We start from the raw sequence: 12,628 nt of genomic DNA, 5'->3' as shown, positions 1-12,628 counted from the left end.
GGATGCCGTGGTTAGCAGCCTGGCCTCTCAGTGGGAGAGAAACCCCACAGCAGAAAAATAACACAATCTAAAAGCTATTAGCATGAAAGGACTCTTATGCTCCAATAGGAATTTTGTGAAGTCGGTGAAAGAGAGTCCACATCTGTGCACTTGCGGACATTACCTGGCTTGTTAGGGAATACTATGAATTGAGCCTATTAAGAACAGGTCCTGCTATTACAGGGAAAGAAGTAGTTTCTCCTGGGAGTAGCTCTTAGGGGACTCAGCTGTCGTCTGCTCTGGCCTTGCTGTTCTGAATTAACCTATCATAATAATGATAATTGGAGTATTTCTTCAGCACTTACTATGTCCCATACACTATACTAAGTGCTGGGGGAGACACAAGCTAATCAGGTCACACTAGGTCCCTATCCCACCATGGGGCTCACAGTCTAAATGGGAGGGAGATCTGGTATTGAATTTCCATTTAACAGATGAGGAAACTGAGTCACCAAGGGAAGTTCAGTGACTTGCCCAAGGTTACACAGCAGGCAAGAACTGGATCTCATCAGTAAAATGGGGATTCAATACCTTTTCTCCCTTCTACTTGGACTGTGAGCCCCATTTGGGACAGGGACTATGTCCCACCTGATTGACTTGAACCTCCCTACCCCAGTCCCCTCTCAGGGTCACACCTGGAGAGCTTCCAGTACTCTATCGGTCTTGGCTATGGGAGGGAGAGTCAAGCAGAGGCTTACCCATTCCATTCCTTGCTTGGGCAGTGGCTAGCGAGTGGAAGGCAGTCTGCTACAAATCAAAACTAACCTGTGCTGGGCAGCAGTGGCATGGGAGAGATCCAAGGGTGGAGACTTGAGTTTACTGTATGGAAGGATGCAACGGTAAACCACGTTTGTATTTTTACCAAGAAAACTCTATGGATACACTACCAGCACGATTGCAGTTGGAGAGCGGGGCGTTCTGGGAGAGATGTGTCCGTGGTGTCCTCAAAAATCTCCAGTGGCTACCAATCAATCTGCGCATCAGGCAGAAACTCCTCACCCTCGGCTTCAAGGCTCTCCATCACCTCGCCCCCTCCTACCTCACCTCCCTTCTCTCCTTCTACAGCCCACCCCGCACCCTCCGCTCCTCTGCCGCTAATCTCCTCACTGTGCCTCGTTCTTGCCTGTCCTGCCATCGACGCCCGGCCCATGTCATCCCCCGGGCCTGGAATGCCCTCCCTCTGCCCATCTGCCAAGCTAGCTCTCTTCCTCCCTTCAAGGCCCTACTGAGAGCTCACCTCCTCCAGGAGGCCTTCCCAGACTGAGCCCCTTCCTTCCTCTCCCCCTCGTCCTCCTCTCCATCCCCCATCTTACCTCCTTCCCTTCCCCACAGCACCTGTATATATGTATATATGTTTGTGCGTATTTATTACTCTATTTATGTATTTATCTTACTTGCACATATCTATTCTATTTATTTTATTTTGTTAGTATGTTTGGTTTTGTTCTCTGTCTCCCCCTTCTAGACTGTGAGCCCACTGTTGGGTAGGGACTGTCTCTATATGTTGCCAACTTGTACTTCCCAAGCGCTTAGTACAGTGCTTTGCACACAGTAAGCACTCAATAAATACAATTAATTGATTGATTGGTGTCACTATGGGTTGGAAATGACTCAGCACAAGACAAAACAAGAGACCTACCCCAGCACTTAGAACAGTGCTTGGACACATAGTAAGTGCTTAACAAACACCATTAAAAAACAAACAAAAAAAAACTGGATTAAATCCCAGGACCTCTGACACCTTGACTTTGTTTTGGAACTAGAGATCTCCCTCTGACTTAGATTGTGAGCACCATGTGGGACAGGGTCTCTGTCCACTCCAGACCATACTTCACTCTGCTGCCCGAATTATCTTTCTACAGAAACGTTCAGGGCATGAACCTAAAAAATCTCCAGTGGTTGCCTAACAACCTCCGTATCAAACAAAAACTCCTCACTATTGGCTTCAAAGCTCTCTACCACCTTGCCCCTTCTTACCTCACCTCCCTTCTCTTCTTCTACATCCCAGCCCACACACTCCTCTTCTCTGATGCTAACCTTCTCACGGGCCTCATTCTCACCTGTCCCACCATTGACCCCTGGACCGTGTCCTACCTTTAGCCTGGAATGCCCTCCCTCCTCAAATCCGCTGAACAATCACCACTCTTTCCCCCTTGAAAGCCCTACTGAAGGCCAGCCTCCTCCAAGAGGCCTTCCCAGACTAAGCCCCCCTTTTCCTCAGCTTCCCCTCCCTTCCACATCACCTCGACTCACTCCCTTTTGCTCTTCTCCCCTCTTCCTGCCCCACAGCATTTATGTATATATGTATATACCTATAATTCTAATTCTATTGATTTATATTGCAGACAACCCAGGCCTGACAACCTCTGACTCCAAGGCCTGGGCTCTGTCCACTAGGCTACGCTGCTTCCCACTTATTTATGTTCCCTTATTTATCTAGCTGCCTGTACATTCAATGATAACTTCGGTTATTTCCCCCTGACATATTTGTATTATTTCTGCTCCACCCCTGATGCTCCTCCTGACACTCTGTTCTCCTTGGCACATGATTCATGGCTACCAGGAAGAAGCCTTTGAAAGGATTCTTCTTTCTTTTGGCTTGACTCCATCCGCATTCCTACAATGGAGCCCCATCACAGTCACCGATCTAGGATGACCCTTATCAATCAATCGTATTTATCGAGTGCTTACTGTGAGCAGAGTACTGTACTAAGCGCTTGGGAGAGTACAATACATCAGAGCTGGTTAGACACATTCCCTCCCCACAACGAGCTCATAGTCTAGAGGGGGAGACAGACATTAATATAAATAAATTACAGATCTGAATAAATTATGAATAGAATAAATTACGGATATAAATAAATTACGGATATGAAATTCTTATTTGACGTGTATAATTCTGGGAGCTGTTGTACAGGGAGAGGCAGGGACGATCTTTGCTCCCAGCATTCTCCAATCCAAAGCAACTGTAACGGACAAAGACAACCAAAGCCAGGACCCAGATCGGGCACCCGGAACAGGTACGTAAATCAATCAATCAGTTGTATTGATTGAGTGCTTACAGGGTGCAGAGTACCATACTGAGAGCTTGGGAAAGCACACTATATCAAAGTTGGTAGACACATTCCCTGCCCACGAGGAACTTAAAGTCTAGAAGGGGAGACAGACATTAATTTAAATAAATAAATTACGGCTATGGATGTAAGTGCTGTGGGAAGCCACAGATACTGGACTTTGTGACGGAAAAAGGCAGTTGGGAGGTCACTCACTTGCGCATGTCAGTTTGCTGGCCACAGGTTTCCTTGAAATGATGGCAGGCGGGGTCCGTTGCCACCTTGCAGGTCCTCTTCCTTACAAGGCATCTGGTGGAAAGAGAAACAGAGTGTGCATTGATCAACAGAAAGCAAAATGTCAACCAGGGGATCTGGGCCAGTTTGCATTTGCGCTGAACTGAGAGGCCATATGAAATAAATCTAGGCTGAAGGAAGGCTGCCGGGAAGAGCGAACCAGGTTAAAGCTCCCTGACTGTGCCCTTCCCCACCCCTCCCTAACCCCCACAAATGACATCACAGTTGGCAGAAGTCCAGACCAGATATTCTCCAGGCCCTTCATCTCCAAGGACCAAGGACCTTAACCCCCTATCTCCCCTTTCTCCTCTGCCCCCATCTCACTATGGCAAACTCAAAAGGGTTGGAAGACAGAAGGGCTCATTTCTGATTTTTTTTTGTTTGAAGTTGCTGACCGTTGATCTTTAAATCCAACGGGCTCACTCCTGGTCTCTAAAATGCTAAGCCCCCGTGATGGGCCGTGCCCTGTAGTGGGTGCAGTGGGGAGTTACCAAAGATGGACCAGTTATGGTCCCTGCCTGAAAGGAGATTTCAGTCTCATGGGGTATGAAACTCTGGGTGGTAAAACTGCCAAGTGGGTGTTGATTGATGGAAATAGTGGGTCTCTATCTGCCCCTACATCAACAACCCTCAGATTTTGTAATTCTACTTAGAGGTTAGAAAGAGTTTCTCTCAGCGTGTGAGCGGAGAGCGGATGTATGAAACACAAAGTGCAATTTTGTTGTTGATTCAGAGGCAGGTCATTTATACGAGATCAAACGAGCTGTCGATACACAATGGGCGCTCACATAGTGCTACTGGCTGACTCCAGAGAGAGCGCAAAATTTGGCCTAGGGTGCCAATTCCAGCGTTCTAGAAGCCTCCGGTAGCCCCTGATTAAGTCTACTCTGGACTGGGATGGAGTAGTTATTGTGAGCCTACTCTATTCAGGGCTTGGGAGAACCCTGGGGAATAATTGAGATAGAGTCCGTGCTGTCAGTGAGCCGTTAGGCTAAAGGAAAAACGTTCACAGGAAAGGAAAATGGAGAAGCAGCTTGGCCTATTGGGAAGAGCCTGGGCCTGGGAGTCAGATGAGACCTGGACTCTAATCTTGGTTCTGCCATGACCTTGGGCAAGTCATTAACTTCTCTGTGCCTCAGGTACCTCATCTGTAAAATGGGGATTGAAGCTATGAGCCTCATGTGGGAAATGGACTGTGTCCAACCTGATTAGCCTGCATCTACTCTAGCGCTTAGAACAGTGCCTGACACAATATAAGCACTTGACGAACACCATGGAAACAAACAAAACAATGTAAAAGTCTTACGGTCACCAATTTGGAACAAAAATCAGAAGTGAGTGGCCCTAGGCCTTCCTAGCTTCCAACTCTAGAGTCCTATCCCTGCCTACACCCCCTGCCCCTGCCTCACACTCTGCCCCCTCAGTCTGATGGAGATGAAGCCCTGCTGACAGGCCGGGGGCAGAAGAACAATTTTCCCCAACTCCCCCAACCACCGTTGTGAGAGAAAAAGTGAGGATTTGGATTCTCTCCCACAAATCTTTCCCAATAAACCTGGTGTCCTCGGCAGCTCCGCAAACCCACGCCCCTGTCTTCCTGTGGGCTTGTGGCAGGGTGGTACACGGAACCCAGTGAGCATGATGGATCACTAATTAAGTTCCTAATGTGCAGAAACAACTCCTCTTAGCGTGTGTCCAAGCAGAGCGAGGATGTGGAAGGCAGAAAATGCAATTTGGTTATTGATTCAGAGTTGGGTCACTTATACAAGTTCAACCAAGCTGTTGATGCACAATGTTCATCACTAGGCTGTGATGCAGGGAAGGTACTGAGCTTCAGTTCGACTCTCCCCCACCCCACCTCCCCACCCACCCCCGCACCGCCAATTCTAAGGCAACTGAAAATAGTCCAGAGGCCACTGAGGCTGACCGAGAGACAGCTTGGTTGATCTTGTATAAGTGACCCAACTCTGAATCAATAACCAAATTACATTTTCTGCCTTCCACATCCTCTCTCTGCTTGTCCCACATGAGGCTCACAGTCTAAGTAGGAGGGAGAACAAACATTGAATTCCCAGTTTACAGATGAAGGAACTGAGGCCCAGAAATATGAAGTGATCTGCCCAAGGTCACACAGCAGGCAAGTGGCGGAGCCAGGATTAGAACCCAGGTCCTCTTACTCCCAGGCCTGTGCTCTTTCCACTAGGCCAAGTTGCTTCTTTCTCTGCTGCCCCCATCCTGTAGGAAGGTGGCAAGCCCAGCCTATTCCAGAGCCAGGGAATCTCAGGAATCTCAGGAATTTCCCAGGATGGATTTAACTTGGGTCTTCCCCTGCCTCATGTTGCCAAGAAGAAATGTGAATTCTATCCATTTTAGAGAGTTATAGCCAATGGGCCAACTAGCTTCAGAAGCAAACAGGAGCATTCTATGCATTTAGTCTAAGGGTGAAATTTCTTTGAAAACACATTTTGAGTGGTGTGTGTGTGTATCTGCATGTGTGTGTGTGTGTTTGTCTCCCCTTCTAGACTGTAAGCTCCTTGTGGGCAGGGAACATCTACTAACTCTTATACTGGATTCTCCAGTACTCTGCACACAGTAAGCACTCAATAAATACCATTGATTGATTGATTGATATCATGAAATGGCGTTGCCTTCACTCACCCGCTCACTGCTAACATTTCCGGTGCACATACTAGATACCCAGCACCTGGTTTGTACATTCGGACACCCCTCACATCCAGCGTGGCACTACCAAGCCTCACTGTGCACGTGACCGAACATGATGACATCATATGCCCTGTTTTGCAGAAGTGTGTGCTACTCTGCTGCTGGTCACGCTATCCCCGGGGCTGCCCCTCTACTAGCTTTGAGAGCCCATCTTCACCTAGCCAACAGGTCACTTTGTCCCGCTGCCAACTTTGAGAAGGGCAGTGATGCAGCCAGCTTTGAGAGAAGCTGTGTGGTGGCCATTTTTGAAAAGGGTCACGTGGCAGCCATCTTCGGGAGGTCCGGCACGGCTGACCCCTGCCATGCAGTGCCCTGTGGTGAAGCCTTGCTCCGCTTATTGACTGAAGCCAGTGTTGTATGTTAAGGCTCTCCTCTGCACTTGAGAATGTACTAAGATATCAGTCACCTACCAGGGCAGTGTCTTGATGTCTCCGTCTCATCTCTCTCCTTCCTGGTCCCCAATCAGTCAATCAATCAATCATATTTATTGAATGCTTACTGTGTGCAGGGCACTGTATTAAGCGCTTAGGAGTCTTACAACACAATAGAACGGACACATTTCCTGACCACAACGAACTTATAGTCCAGAGGGGGAGACAGACTGTGAGCCCACTGTTGGGTAGGGACTGTCTCTATATGTTGCCAACTTGTACTTCCCAAGCGCTTAGTACAGTGCTCTGCACACAGTAAGCGCTCAATAAATACGATTGATTGATTGATTGATTAATATAAATAAATGAATTACAGATATGTACATAAGTGCCATGGGGCTGGGTGATGCAGAAGAGAATGGGAAAAGAGGAAATGAAGGCTTAGTTAGGGAAGGCTTCTTGGAGGAGATGTGGAGTCAAGAAGGCTTGAAGATGGGGAGAGTGACAGTCTGTTGGATATGAAGAGGGAGAGGGTTCCAGGCCAGAGGCAGGATGTAGGTGAGAGGTCGGTGGTGAGATAGATGAGATAGAGGTACAGGGAGTAGGATGGCATTAGAGGAGTGAAGTGTGCAGGCTGGGTTGTAGTAGGAGAGCGGCTAGGTGAGGTAGGAGGGGGCAAGATGATGCAGTGCTTTAAAGCCAATGGTGAGGCATTTCTGTTTGATGAGGAGGTGGATGTGCAACCACTGGAGGTTCTTAGGGAGTGGGGAAACATGGACTGAGTATTTTTTATAAAAAAAATGATCCAGCAAGCAGAGTGAAGTAATAATAATAATAATGTTGGTATTTGTTAAACACTTATTTTGTGCCAGGCACTCTACTAAGCTCTGGGGTGGGTACAAGCAAATTGAGTTGGACACAGTCCCTGTCCCACATGGGACTCACACTCTTTATCCCCATTATACAGATGAGGTAACTGAAGCACAGAAAAGTGAAGTGACTTGCCCAAGGTCACACAGCAGACAAGTGACAGCATCAAGATTAGAACTCATGATCTTCTGACTCCCAAGGCTGTGTTCCTTCCACTATGCCAAGTATGGTCTGGAGTGGGGAATGACAGGAGGCAGGGAGGTCAGCAAGGAGACTGACTCAGTAATCAACATGGGATAGGATAAGTGCTTGGATTACTGTGGTAGCCATTTGGATGGACAGGAAAGGCTGGATTTTAGCGATGTTGTGAAGTTTGAACCAACAGGATTTAGTGATCAATTGAATATGTGGTTTGAATGAGAAAGAGGTATCAAGGATAAGGCCAAGGTTACAGGCTTGTGAGACAGGACGGATGGTGGTGCTGTCTTCAGTGATGGGAAGGTCATGGGGAGGATAGGGTTTGGGTGGGAAGATGAGTTCTGTTTTGGACATGTTAAGTTTGAGGTGATGGCAAGACATCCAAGTAGAGATGTCTTGAAGGCAGGAAGAAATGTGAGACTGCAGAGAGGGAGAGAGATCAGGGCCAGAGATGTCGATTTGGGAATCATCCTCACAGAGTTGATAGTTGAAGCCATGAGAGCGAATGAGTTCTCCAAGAGAGTGGGTATAGATGGAGAATAAAAGGGGACTCTGAACTGAACCTTGAGGGACTCCCACAGTTATGGGGTGGGAGACAGAGAAGGAGCCTGTGAAAGAGACTGAGAATGAGCAGCCAGAGAGATAGGAGGAGAACAAGGAGAGGACAGTGTCAGTGAAGCCGAGAAATCCTAAAGCTTGATCTTAAATGGAGAGCGACTGCTCTCTTGGCTTCACCCTCTCTCTGTGCCCTGCTCCATGCCCTCCGCTCCAGGGATGGGGTAGGGCTTGGGTGCTGTCATGGTAGACAGCAGGGATCCAAGCCTCATACACGTATGCCCCTCTCCCTCCCGCCACCAAGGATCTGTACCCCGCTGAGCTCCCTGCCTGCAGAAAGAGAGGAGATGAATATTTCCCAGATGTCGGGATAACAGATAAGCAAGTTGATATGGTTGTAAAATGAGGAAATTGGGAGCTTTGCTTTGAAATGAACATGTTAGTCAGGGTAGTGGCACAAAAAAGAACAGCAGACTCCAGTCAGAATGAACCTTGAGATCTCAGATTTCTGTTTTGCAGAGTTTAGAAAGAATGGCTTACCTGACTCTTTCAGGTTGCCTCAACCGTGGGGATTCTGGTGAAGGAGGGGGGCTAGCTGGCTCTGTGTCACCTGGGATAGAACTAAATGACCCCCCCTCTGGGTCCAGGAGTGCAGATACAGATTTTGAGATGCAGACGTGAGGCGAGGCAAGGCAAGAAAGAAGAGGGTGAAAGGGCATCTCTTTGTTTTTCCAGCAAATGGTGGGGGAGACACCCTTTTTCACCTATCACATTTTTTTCTAGCTCTGCCCCTGGCCTGCTGTGTGACCTTGGGAAGTCACTTCACCTCTCTGGGCCTCAGTTTCCTCCTCTGTTAAACAGGGATAAAATGCCTGCTCTTTCCCCACCTCACAGGTGTATGTGAGGACAAAATACAATAATATTAATATGGCAATGCTTTGGAATCATAAAAGTCTTTTTAAAACATAGAAGTGAACTATGCACTTAAATATCCCTATTACTTTGTTTTTTTCAGAGAGGGGACCATGTCATTCCTGTATAAACTTGCATTTTTATCAATCCTCTAGTTGTCTTAATCCTAAAATGCAGGGCTCATCAGTTATTTGGGCTAGAGATTCACTAACCTTGTTGTACTAAGTTGTTGATTGCTGCTCACCCCAAATATTTGGTGTCTAATTTATAATGGAAGAGGTGTCTGGGTGCTGAAAATGGGCACCTCTCTCACAGTTGGCCAAGTTTCTTTTTTTGTCCCAGTAACCCCAGCTGAAAAGTGGGACTCAATCAATCGAGCATATTTATTGTTTACCATGTGCAGAGCACTCTACAAGGCACTTGGGAGAGTACAATATAAAAGAGTCAGTAGACATGTTCCTTGCCCACGAGGAGCCTACAGTCTAAAGGGGGAGATGCACATTAATATAAATGAATAAATTATGGATATGTACGTAAGTGCTGTGGGTATGAGGGAGGGGTGAATAAAGGGTGCAAATCCAAGTTCAATGGTGATTTGATTGCCACGGACCAGCAGAGACCAGTGTAGACCAAACTGGAGCACTGCAATTAGGAAAGGGACAGCTCTTTTCGGGCAGAAGCTTCATAAGGATCATAAGAATCCTGAGGCAAGGAGGCAAAAGTGAAAACAGTGCAGGGGGCTGTGAACAGTAAACCATACAATAATAATAATACATGGTATTTGCTCAGTCCCTACTTCATGTCAAGTACTCGTTTAAGTGCTGGGGTAAATAGGAGATAATCAGGTCAGACACAGTTCCTGTACCCCACGGGGCTCACAATCTAAGTAGGAAGAACAGGTATTGAATCCCCATTTTACAGATGAGGTAACTGAAGCACAGAGAAATTAAGTGACTTGACCAAGGTCACACAGCAGACACATGGGATAGCTGGGATTAGGACCCAGGTCCTCCAACTTCCAGGCCCGGGCTCTCTCTACTAGGCCCCACTGCTTCTCACGACACAACACAGTAAAGGACAGTCTGTGTGTGCACACATGCGCACAGTGTGGCCAGGATTGTGGGTCCTGCATTGGCCTTTTCAGGCACAAACGCTCCTAAGGATGAATTTCACCATCTGTGGCATCTTCTCTAAGTACTAAGGTGACACATACCCCCACCACCCCCTGGCCCCCCGGCACACACACACTGTGTATCCATCCTAGCAATAGGATAACTCTCACACAGTTCCACTGAAAGGTGGAGGGGCAAGGGCAGTGGAATCGGAAGCTAGAGGAGCCTGACTGACAGCCCCCCACCCAACGATTGTGGGACTTGGTATATACACTCAGTTGATGGGTCCAGAAGCACCCTGATTCCCTGGGCAAATGGAACCAGAAGTTGTTGCTCTTCTCACTGTTTTACAGGAGGTAAGCCCGCAGCCTGGAAGAAAGTTATAAAAATAGAGCCACGCTGCCATCAAATGAGCCTTCCCAAATGGACCTTCTGCTATTTGTCCTATATAGCTCAAGGGTTATCTAGCGGCTCGGTGTTTTTCTGTTCCACAGGGCAGCAGCCTGGAAACAAGCCCATGGCCCCTTTCTCCCCTGCATCCCACGATCGCCGAGGTGACTTGGCCTTCAATGCGGGAGGAAATAGAAGTGGTGTCCATCCCTAGCTAGTGACCAGGTGAGAATCTGCCCTCTCCCTGCGCCTATCTAGGGTCATTCCCCACGGCCACAGGAGAACAAGGTTTTAATAAGCAATTCAAGCAGTGGTGTGTGGAGTGGGATGGGAGAGGCCTTGGTCGGGGCTACACAGTCACCAGCCAGATATGCCTGGGGCAATTGGAGGGATGGACCCTAAGCCTATTTTACTTCCCCACTTGTCTTCACCCTCACGGGCCCCGGACTCTCTAAGCAGAGCCCTATGCTTCCATTCCCTCTCTTGGGATCCTTCCCTGACTAGTGTGTGGCCAGTGGACTCTTGTTCTCTAAGGAGCTTCCATCTCTCTTCTCTGACTCACTCTCTAATTGGATTTTCTAACAACAGGGTTGAGAGCTTGTACTCTTAGCTATCAAGTGGTTCTGTGATGAAAAAAAAGTTCACTTTATGTAAGGTAACCAGATTTGTCCAAGCTCTAAGTGGAATGGGGGGCTGAGGTCTCAGGGGTGGGGCCCACAAGGCAGAGAGGCAGAGATGGTCAGTGACAGGGGGTTGCACAAAGAAAATGGGAGAGACAGAGGGAGACAGAAAGACAAAGACAGAAAAGAGGAGGGCGGAGAAAAGTGGGGACAAGGAAGAGGAACCTCCACCGTCCCACGTATGCACCCAACTCTGACCCCTCCCCAACACACATACACACACCCCACTCTCTAGCTCTCTCTCTTTCTCCCCTGTTAATGAGGACTGTTCAAGTTTCCCTTAGGGCCCTGCTATCAGGTGGATTCTCAAAATCTCCAGTGCTGAGTGACCAGACTAGTTAACGGAGGCTTTGTTTACCTTTCTTAGAATAGAGGTGAGCAGGTTTTTTTTGAGGGGCTTTATAGTTCTGGCCTCTCTAAGGGGTTTTGGCATATAATAATGATGGTACTTGTTAAGTGCTTACTATGTGCAAAGCACTGTTCTATGTCAAGTCATCCCAAACAGGGTAATTCTAACGTGGATATCAGCCTTCAGATTCTTTGGGAGGAGAAATCAATCCAGAGGGACATGTGTAAGGGCAGTGAGAGAGCTGGGAGCTATGGATACACAGCAACAGGATGCAATAAGTCAATAATGTGGTTTCACTCTCTGGGGCTGCATGAGAGGAGTCACCCTCAGACCCTGAGGGCTCTGGTCAGCTGACCACAAAAGCAACCAGTCAGGTTTGAACCGTCAATGCCAAGCAGAATGTGGCACTATTCTTGCCTCTGCCTGCACTCCTCATTCATTACGCGAGACTGAATTTGAAAAATGACTAATGAGGAGAGGCTCTTGACCTGTGTAAAGCACCCAGGAAAATAATATTACTTTTAGAAAGCCCTGCCTCGAAATAAATGAGTCAAGCTCTTCATTCCTCATTCACTGAGATGGGATGTCTTCAAAAACACATCAACGAGAGACTCAAAACCTCTGGGTTTCCTTGACTGTTCTGCAGTCAAATTGTGTGGCCTAGTGGAAAGAGCCTGGGCCTGGGAGTCATAGGACCTGGGTTCTAATCCCGGTTCTGCCCCTTGTCTGCCGTGTGAACTTGGGCAAGCCACTTAACTTCTCTGTGCACAGTTTCTTCATCTGTAAAATGGCAGTGAAATACTTGGCCGGTCCCATGATGGATTGATGCATTTTGCTCTGAGAAACTTAATCAGGTGAAATCCTTCAAGATGATCCCATGAAGGATAAACTGTCTGCATAATTTAAATTACACAGTGGCTAAACCTTGGGGGAAAGGGAGGTGGGACCTTCCTCCAGAGCTGGCCCCCATGGCAGAGGCTGGGGGACGGGATGGGGAACGGACTAGGGAGTGTTCTCCCTGGTATGACCCCACTGCCACTACCAGAGACATGAGTGGGGGCGGCCCCCAGGCTGGTGGCAGATT

The 12,628-nt window shown here is 47.9% G+C and overlaps 1 non-coding gene across 1 annotated transcript; it reads left to right on the top strand.

Annotated features, from left to right (window-relative positions):
• The first annotated feature begins 656 nt into the window (after nt 1–656).
• LOC119920468 lies at nt 657–794 on the top strand. The gene has a single exon (XR_005448211.1). It is a non-coding gene; the product is annotated as a small nucleolar RNA SNORA7 (small nucleolar RNA).
• The last annotated feature ends 11,834 nt before the right edge of the window (nt 795–12,628 follow it).

The sequence above is a fragment of the Tachyglossus aculeatus genome, chromosome X1, assembly GCF_015852505.1.
Source record: "Tachyglossus aculeatus isolate mTacAcu1 chromosome X1, mTacAcu1.pri, whole genome shotgun sequence".
NCBI classification, from domain to species: Eukaryota; Metazoa; Chordata; class Mammalia; order Monotremata; family Tachyglossidae; genus Tachyglossus; species Tachyglossus aculeatus.
Note: the sequence above shows the minus strand (reverse complement) of the source record. Positions and strands in the feature narration are given on the sequence as shown.